General features: G+C 41.8%; 1 long non-coding RNA gene across 1 annotated transcript in view; it reads right to left on the bottom strand.

Moving 5' to 3' along the window:
• The window catches only part of LOC135091189 (uncharacterized), a 40984-nt gene extending 33125 nt beyond the window's left edge, over window positions 1-7859 (bottom strand). The window contains exon 1 of the long non-coding RNA XR_010262426.1: window positions 7762-7859. This is a non-coding gene — a long non-coding RNA (uncharacterized LOC135091189). The remainder of the gene's footprint in view (window positions 1-7761) is intronic.
• Window positions 7860-10000: the final 2141 nt, after the last annotated feature.

Here is a 10000-nt window from a genome sequence, read left to right as displayed (position 1 = left end):
AATTTCCCTCTGGAAATCAGCAGGTGAAGGAGGGAGAGAGAGGGAGGGAGGAAGGGGCTCGGTACGCTATGAGCCTCAGCACTGCGGAGAGGGAGGGAGGAATGAAGGAAAGGAGGGAAGGGAGGGAGGGAAGGGAGGAAGGGAGGGATGCAGCGACTGGGACGTTAAGACTTGTTGATTTACTGAAAGGTCTCTCGAGGCCTGCAAACCGAAGCACGACATTAGTGGGCTACCCGTCACGAGGCCCTGGCGTCACAGTGCGGCCGTCACCCTCACGCCTGGATACACCCGCCCCGTCACTCATAAGGGAGAATCAACCTTGACACGCACAAGTTTCACGCACCGCATCAAATACTCATAATTTCACGCTAAAAGAAACGTGCCTTTTTTTCCCCTGCGCCGCTCAGGGTTCCTGCCGTTGCTGTGTTAATTTAGCGGAGTCGAAATAGACACATTTTCGGCGAGCAACGCAAACCAGACCACCACTTTCCTTTACTTACGGCTGATGGGGGAGTCTAAACAATACTTTAACACACACACACACACACACACACACACACACACACACACACACACACACACACACACACACACACACACACACACACGAACAAACAAACACTAACAAACGAACACGAACAAACACACACGAGCAAACACAAGAACACACGAACACACACACAATTTGGGGCCCTCCGCGGCACACTCCAGACCACCACTCATCTTTATTTTACGGCAAATGCAAATGCTAAACAATTCCACCCCGCAAATCCTGACCTGCTGATTCCCGTGGCCGTGAACTGGATCCTCTGCCACGCTCTGACTTACTGCCTCTACTGAACCTCACGTGGAGTCACTGATTGCACAGAGTTAAAGGTTCCGCCGCAGTGCTTACAAGTGCTGGTGGGACCTCCTCACGCAGACACAGGGGCCTCCAGGATATAACGGAAGATTAGGACACTGGGACACGCTGGTAATAGAATGTCCTTGGAATATAAAGGGCATGGGAACCTCCTCTCAAGGGACACAGGGAAACACAAAGGGAAACACGCAGGGAAACAAGGACAAACACAGGGAAACAAACAAACACGCAGGGAAACAAACATACAAAGGAAACAAACACTTAGGGAACACACAAACAGGGAAAGACAAAGAAACACACGGGAAAACAAATACAGAGAAACACACACACACACACACACACACACACACACACACACAGGGAAACACCGTTCTTATGTGAGTGGGATGGAAGGTATAGGGATTATGAGGGATGATGTTGTGAGTGGACTGTAGGATTGAAGATAAGAGGTGGCCGGGGTTATGGCGAGGCTGTGGGAGGTTGTGGGGCGCCTGAGGGATAATTGTGAGAGGGTTATTAAGGGATTGTGGAGACGCTGGGGTGGGAGGACAAGTAATTACGTTAGTGGGGGACCTGTCGCTTTAATATTCGATTGTATTAAGTGTGTGTTGTGTTGTGGTGTCATTCCAGTGTAAATTGCGCTTCTCTAGTGTGACAAAGTAGAGTGTTAAAAGTTGAAGACGCAATGAGGGAAAAATACAAAGCTTCATTTAATAATTCCTGGGATTTCTACACATTTAATAATTCCTGGGATATCTACACAGTCCTTCGTTTTATACAGATTTATGTTGTGCCTCGTTTTGTGATAATGTGATGTTCTGAAAGATACAAAAAATAACATAAGCTCTTACTCCTCCTCCTCCTCCTCCTCCTTCTCTTTCTTTCTTCTTCTTCTTCTTCTTCTTCTCCTTCTTCTCTCCTCCTCTTCCTCCTCCTCCTCCTCCTCCTCCTCCTCCTCTTCCTCCTCCTCCTCCTCCTCCTCCTCCTCCTCCTCCTCCTACTGCTCGCCTCCTACACCCACTCCTCCTCGCACGCCAATTCACATCTCAAATTACCCCACCTGCTCCCACATTCTCCCCGACATGGCAATATCAACCCCTACCCCACCGCCTCTTACCAACCCCACATCCCCCTCCTCTCTCCTCCCCAACACACATCCCCGCAAGAATCATAAATTAGAGGAGCGGAGATAATTTTCAGCACTTTCTTCCGCCCAAAAGCACTGCAGCCTAAAGTGAGAAATACAAGACTTAGTTATATCTTCCCGCTGAGCAAAGCAGGCGGGAGTTTGACGCTTGAGGACATGGTACGCAGCTAAGTCCTTGGAGTGATATTAAGTTAGGGACGTGGGGTACTTTCTTTAAGGAGTAAATAGTAGTGGTGGTGGTGGTGGTGGTGGTGATTAGAAATGTAAAGCGAGTCTCTTAGTCTGTGTTTATTTGTACAGTTCCTTTGTACGGACCATTACTGAAGTTTCAATTAAATTTTAGTATTACCACTTTATAAATAGATGATGCGCTTTGTTTTTAAAATGGAAATGGTGGTCAATTAGCATTACCTATCTATATATGTATCTATTTATCTACAGGTATTTAATTGGGTGAGGATACGTGACTTAGGTACGAAGGGTGGTGCATGTATAATACTCGTAACTTATAACGTAAATCAAGACAACGAACCACGTAAGACAAACAGGCAGACAGACAAAACTAAACACACACACACAAAAAAAAAAAACACAGACGAGCAAAGAACACAGACACACAAAGCAACGATCAAATAGACAAAAGGACAAACAAAACCACAAAGCATCAGGTAAAAAACAATTCATTCAAATAGACAGGCAGGCAAACAAATAAAAAAACAAGAAACCAGCAGAACAAACAAGAATACAAACAAAACACCATGCAAAAAAAAAAAAAAAGATACAGAAAGAAACAAATAAGAAAACAAGCAGCCAACACAATAAATAAAGAACGACAAACAAGAGCACCAGATCCCAAACAAAATCACACCAGATAAACGAAAAACAAATAAACAAACAAACAAACCATCCAGGTACAGAAACAAACCAGAGAGAGCTTCAGTCCTATGCTTAAATAACAGACGGAGGAATAAATTAGCGCCACAATAACGACCCTCGCACGACCCTCACGCCGCGGAGTGCTCGGCTCGTCAAACTGCGGTGTATCAGTAGAGGAGGAGGGCGTCTTCACTACTGATTAACTTCTACCCTTAATCCCGCAGCCCAAAAGTTTTAATGATCACGGGACAATGGCGGAGGAGGTGAGAGAGAGAGAGAGACAGAGAAGAGAAGAGAAGGAAGACGTGGAAGACGAAAGTGACTGAAAGAAGAGGAGGGAGAGAAGGAGTAGCAGTCTCAAGGAGGATGGCGAGAATAAGGTGAAGGAGAGATTCAATGAGAGGAGAGAAGAGGCAGAAGAGAGAAGAGAGCAGAAGGAAGACGTGGACGACAGAAGTGACTGAAAGAAAAGGGAGAGATGGAGCAGTGTAAAGGAGGGTGGTGAGGATGGAAAGGAAATGAAGGAAGGACAGATTGACACAGAGAAGAGAAAAGAAGAGAAGAGAAGAGAAGAGAAGAGAAGAGAAGAGAAGAGAAGAGAAGAGAAGAGGAGAGGAGAGAAGAGAAGAGGAGAGAAAAGAGGAGAGGTAAAAAGAAGATAAGAGATGAAAGGAAAAAGAAGAGAAGAGGCGAGAAGAGAAAGATAAAAGATGAAATAAGAAAAGTAAAGAAAACAAGACAGGACAGCAAAAAAGATCAAATTAAGGAAGAGTAGAAAAGAGGAGAGGAGAGGAGAGGAGAGGAGACGAGAGGAGAGAAGAGAAGAGGAGAAAGAAGGAGAGGAGAGAGAGGGAGAAGAGAAAGAAGAAGAGGGACAATCTGAAGGAAGAAAAGAAAATACAGTAAAAGAAAAGATGTGATAAAATTAAGGGATAAGTTAAGGAGAGAGATGTATGTACGTAAGTATGAAAACGAAAATGAACAAAAAAAAAAGTTGATAGAAAAGGAAAAGAAAGGATGATGATAATGATAATAAAAATAATCGAAATAAAAAATAATGACAAATAAATGGATCTGAGAGAGAGAGAGAGAGAGAGAGAGAGAGAGAGAGAGAGAGAGAGAGAGAGAGAGAGAGAGAGAGAGAGAGAGAGAGAGAGAGAGAGAGAGTACAAGTTAAGAGAAACGCAGATATCTTTATGGAAAATGAGATATAAACAGAATAAGAACCTGAGTAGGTAAAAATGGAGAAATAATGCAGGAAAAGTAAATTAATGGCTGGGGAGGAAAGATGGAAACATGAACTTAATTTGTATAATGCAATATAAAGCTACACATTGATATTAATAAGAAGAATATGGGAAAAAAAAACATGATTAGAGAGAATATAAGAAAAATATTTACTGAACAAGAAAAACGAAAAATACAAAACGAAAAATAAAAATAAAAAAAGCCTACATACGAAATAATAAGAGAGGAATACATAAAGTAGAAAAAGAATAAATAAATAGCATAAAATATAAACACAGAGAAGAATACACAGAGAAGAATAAGGGAAGAATACACACACACACAAAAAAAATATATATATAAAGAATGAAAGTTCACAAGAACATAAGGGAAGCTGAAAAACCCAATAGGCCTTCACGTGGCAGTTCCTGAAAATAAAAGAAAACAAATAAACAGTTTTATTACAAAAGAATAAAGGCAAAATGACTGGCTATAAATAACGTTATCTAAAAATACAAGGAAAACACAAGATACGGAACAAAATCTGATATTTACGGCAAAGGAAACGAAAGACACAAACGGCGATAAAGGAAAGAACAGCTACAGAGAGAGAGAGAGAGAGAGAGAGAGAGAGAGAGAGAGAGAGAGAGAGAGAGAGAGAGAGAGAGAGAGAGAGAGAGAGAGAGAGAGAGAGAGAGAGAGGGGTGGATGAGTAGGCTCGATCGACCTACCTACTCAATGTACGGTTTCAATTTCCGGCACGGGACGCCTGCTTTGTGTGGAGGAGGAGGAGGAGGAGGAGGAGGAGGAGGAGGAGGAGGAAGAAGAAGAAGAAGAAGAAGAAGAAGAAGAAGAAGAAGAAGAAGAAGAAGAAGAAGAAGAAGAAGAAGAAGAAGAAGAAGAAGAAGAAGAAGAAGAAGAAGAAGAAGAAGAAGAAGAAGAAGAAGAAGAAGAAGAAGAAGAAGAAGAAGAAGAAGAAGAAGAAGAAGAAGAAGAAGAAGAAGAAGAAGAAGAAGAAGAAGAAGAAGAAGAAGAAGAAGAAGAAGAAGAAGAAGAAGAAGAAGAAGAAGAAGAAGAAGAAGAAGAAGAAGAAGAAGAAGAAGAAGAAGAAGAAGAAGAAGAAGAAGAAGAAGAAGAAGAAGCTTCAAGAAGAAGAAGAAGAAGAAGAAGAAGAAGAAGAAGAAGAAGAAGAGGAAGAAGAAGAACAAGAAGAACAAGAAAAAGAAGAAGAAGTAAAGAAGGAGAAGGAGGAGGAGAAGGAGGAGGAGGAGGAGGAGGAGGAGGAGGAGGAGGAGGAGGAGGAGGAGGAGGAGGAGGGCAAAGGTGACGATGAAAACAAGGAAGAAACAATACATGACAACTTCTTTCTCGTTATCTCTCCCCTCCCCCCTCTCTCTCTCTCTCTCTCTCTCTCTCTCTCTCTCTCTCTCTCTCTCTCTCTCTCTCTCTCTCTCTCTCTCTCTCTCTCTCTCTCTCTCTTCTACCCCCCAACCAAGCATCCTGTAACAGTGAACTCATGCCTATTAATAAGCGGGGACATAGCGTGACTGACATGATGAAGGGCAGGGCATCATTACATTAAAGACCACAGACTGATAGGTACAGTACAGTCGCGGCCAGAATTCTTGTCACCTGATGCTCTCACTTCCACTGTACCGTTTTCCTTCAGTCTTACGTCCCCTGATCTCCTTGGAACCTTTCACCTCTCAGGTTTTGTAAGGTGAGAGGAAGCACATCGGAGGACTTACGGTTGACAAGATACAGTTCTATTTATGGAAAAGAATACGGCAGGGGAAGAAGCTTTTGGCGGAGACTGTAATGTCTTGTCTAATGCCCATGTTCTGAAATGCTGTGTATTCTCTTCTCGCCATGACTATTTTCGAAGGCCACACAGATGATCACCTGAATTATCAAGAGTTTTCCTCCTGTTAATAATGTAGAAATACTGTTTTCATTCACTAGAACCAAAGAAACACCTTAAAAACGAGTGTCACTTCAACTAGACCCTTTGGAATGTTGTGGAGATGAGCGCAGAAATCCCAATTCACACCTATGCCTACACATTTCTTTTATCGGCTACACTTAACCTGTAATCATTTTTAGTTCCAAGAAAGCTGAGAAGGAAAAAAATAAAGCTGGAAAAAAAAATGTCCTCTCAACTTTCCGCTCCTAAGAAAGTCAAAGAAAGTACAAAAAAGTTGGCTAATTTAGTTCCAGAGGTGTCTTGATTCTCCTCTTTGGAAGCATCTTAAGTCGTAAGGAGAGGGAAGCAGGAAGACGTAGAAAGTAGAAAGCTTCAGAGTTTACAAGTGAATGTTTAATGTTAAAAAGACTCCATTACTGACAAAATTCCAATGCTTAGTCAGATAAACGGAAGGAAAAGAAACAGAAGAGAGGACAATAATAGATAAAGGAATAAATGAATGAATGAATGAATGAGTAAATTAAATTGAATGCCCCGTGTAATACAATGTACATTATGCAGTGTTAAATGTACCAGCACACAATTAATCTAATCCTCTCTCATCCTTCCTCCTTTCCTTCCTTCCTTTCCTCTCACTCTCGTCTCTCCTTTCTTCATTACTTGCCCCCCCACCTCTCTCTCTCTCTCTCTCTCTCTCTCTCTCTCTCTCTCTCTCTCTCTCTCTCTCTCTCTCTCTCTCTCTCTCTCTCTCTCTCTCCTACTCGTCCTTGTTTTATCAGCATACTTTTCCCTCCTCTATCTCCTATCAATTCCTTTTTCATTAATGTAAATATCCATTCTTTTCTGTCTTTTTTTATTTTTATCGTTCATTTAGCTTTATTCCATTAGTACTTTTCTTTTTCTCATTCCTCATTCCTTTCTTTTTTTCATCTTCTAAATCTCATCTCTTTTACTTAAGACTCCCTTCTTCCTCCTATCTTCTCTTTCCCCTCTTCTTCTCCCTCCCTCTCTTTCTTTCTCTCTCCTTACTTCTTCAGTCTTCGTTTCTAGCCTCCTTTTATTTTTTTCTTTCTTATTTTCTCCTCTCATTCTCATTTCTCCTTCAGTATTAGTATATCTACCCTTTCTCCTATTGATATCCTTCCTTCCTCCTTTCCTCTTCCTTCTTCTTTCCTGTCTACATCGTTTCTCATTTTCCTTTTATGACGTCCATTATTTTCTCTCACTATCCCCATTTTCTTCTTTTTTTCCATGCTTCCCTCCCATCTCTCTTCCTTTCTCCATTTCATCCTTACCTTACAATATCCTTCCCATCCTTCATCCCTCATCCTCTGTTTCTCCGTTTTCCTTCTCGTCCTCCTTCCCTCCTTGTTATGCCTCCCTTAACATATCTCTCGCTCTTTGTTTTCTTCATTCTTTTTTCTCTCCCTTTCATCATTTAACGCATTCCTCCCTTACATTCTCCAGCTAAATTTCCTTCCTGCATCTTTTTCACTTCCCTTTCCAACCTCTCCCTTTCATCCTTCACATTCATTCCTTACGTTCTCCAGCTATACTTCCTCTCTGTTTCCTCCTTAACTTCCTTCTCTCTTTCCGCTTCTCCGTCCCTCCCTCCCCACCCATACATAGCCCCTGAAGGAACACAGCTACCGCATCCCCCCCTAAGGAACCAATAGTGTGTGGAATTTGATCCACTTTGGCCTTCCAAGGGTGAAGCTAACGTACCTCCATCACTCCACTTCTCCAGGTTTTCCTCCATTTTTTTCTTTGCCTCAGCGTCTTCTAATTTGATCAGTTTCTTGTTATTTTTCATCTGCAAGGAAAGAACAGATATTTTATACTTATGGATGTATACAAACGTACACACACACCTACATACATACAATTACATATATTAAGCGCGTAAATTTCATTGCTAACTGGTGGTAATTTCTCTAACTTCTCTCCTTTAGTTCCTTCTCGTTCCTTCCCATAAACAAGAACACATATTTACACATCTCCATATAAGCAAGTTTGTATTTTGGTGTAAACTGGTTATCTATCATCATATGCCTACTTTTAAACTTTTTTTTTCCATTCTCCCTTCCTCCCTTCCTTCCTTCCTTCCTTCCTTCCTTCTTTTCTTTCTTTCCTATTTTTCTATTCGTCTTTATTTCATGGTTTCTCTTTAGCCACATTCCTTCCTTTTGTCCTTGATTCCTTCCTCCCATTATTCTCTTTATTCCTTCTTTCGCGACCTCTTTCCTCCTCCTCCTCCTCCTCCTCCTCCTTCTCCTCCTCCTCCTCCTTTTATTTTATTCTTTTAACCCTCATTTCATCGTTTATCCTGACCTCAAATCCTCCCCCTCTCTTTTTTCTTGTTGTTATTCCATGTCTCTATTCTTCCTACCTTCCTTTCTTTCCTATTTCCTCTTCGTCTTTATTTCGTCTTTTCTTTTTACAACCATTCCTTCCTTCTGTCCTTCCTCCCACCATTCTCTGTATTCCTTCCTTCGCAACCTCTTTCCTGCTCCTTCTCTTTTTTTTTTTTTCATCCTTTTAACCCTCATTTCACCTTCCATCTTGACCTCAAGTCTTCCCTCTTCCCTTTACTCTTATTGTTATCCCCATGTCTCCATTCTTCCTTCCTTTTCTGCCCCTTCTTCCACCCACGCTCCTTCCTTCACGTCCCCCTCCACACTCCCTCAAATCTCACGGTCACAAAGCGTCAAAATTAAAGCTCTAAGTTATAACTCCAAAAATTAAGTCCAGGAACTCATAACACTGAAGAAAGTAACGGACACGAATTTAAGGCGTAGACAAGACGAATGGCTGAAGGAGGAGGAGGGGGAGGAGGCAGCAGAAGAAAAAGAAGAAGAAGAAGAAGAAGAGGAACGGAAAGAGGAAGGAACGAGGACAATAAACAGGAGACAAGTAAACAAGACAAACTAAAATAAGGAAGTAGAGAACACACAGAAAAATAAGAAGCAAGAAAAGAAAGGAAGTGCAGAGGGAGAAAGACTGAGTTATAAAGTTAATTGGTTCCATTAAGCTCATGGGATTAGTGTTGTGGAGGGGGAAGGGAGGGACGGGGAGAGAAGGAAAGGGGAGGGGAGGGAAGGGGACTGAAGGGGAGGGGAGAGGGAGTGAAGGGAAGAGGAGAGAGAAGGGGAAAGGGAGGGGATATGTGAGAGAGAGAGAGAGAGAGAGAGAGAGAGAGAGAGAGAGAGAGAGAGAGAGAGAGAGAGAGAGAGAGAGAGAGAGAGAGAGAGAGAGAGAGAGAGAGAGAGAGAGAGAGAGAGAGAGAGAGAGAGAGAGAGAGAGAGAGAGAGAGAGAGAGTCGTAAAAGAAAGAAAACAAAAAAAGATAAATGTACAAAATGGAATATGAAAGAGAACTAATGAGAAGAAATGAGAGAAAAGAAAAACCGCGAACAAAAAAAAATAAGGAAATAATTTTAAAAAATAAATAAATTTGAAGGTAAAGTGAACAGGAAAGCGAGGTTAAAAGTAATTAAAATATAGAAACCAAATTGAAAAACTTTTGAAAGAGAATAAGAAGAGACGGAACGAGAGAGAGAGAGAGAGAGAGAGAGAGAGAGAGAGAGAGAGAGAGAGAGAGAGAGAGAGAGAGAGAGAGAGAGAGAGAGAGAGAGAGAGAGAGAGAGAGAGAGAGAGAGAGAGCAAAAGGTCACGATGGAAATGGAAGAGGGAAATCCGTCAAGTGTCAGAGGTCTCGGTTCAATCCTTGAGCAAATGGTGCGAGATGGTGTGTTTTGCCGGGGAGAGAGAGGTTCCCCAGGGCCTGCCTAGCTCTTAGAATAATTATTGAACTTTTCCTTCGTAACAGTGTCTTCTTCCGTGGCTTGAAGTTACTTTCCTTCACCCCTTAATTTTTAGAGTGCGTTGTGAAACGTAGCACTTATTTCACATTTTTTTTTTTTTTTTTTCGTGAAGGAAAACCAAGACACACAAAATTAGAAATA

The sequence above is a fragment of the Scylla paramamosain genome, chromosome 37 (assembly GCF_035594125.1).
Source record: "Scylla paramamosain isolate STU-SP2022 chromosome 37, ASM3559412v1, whole genome shotgun sequence".
Classification (NCBI taxonomy): domain Eukaryota; kingdom Metazoa; phylum Arthropoda; class Malacostraca; order Decapoda; family Portunidae; genus Scylla; species Scylla paramamosain.
The sequence above is the reverse complement of the archived record's forward strand: the minus strand, read 5'-3'. Positions and strand labels throughout refer to the sequence as shown.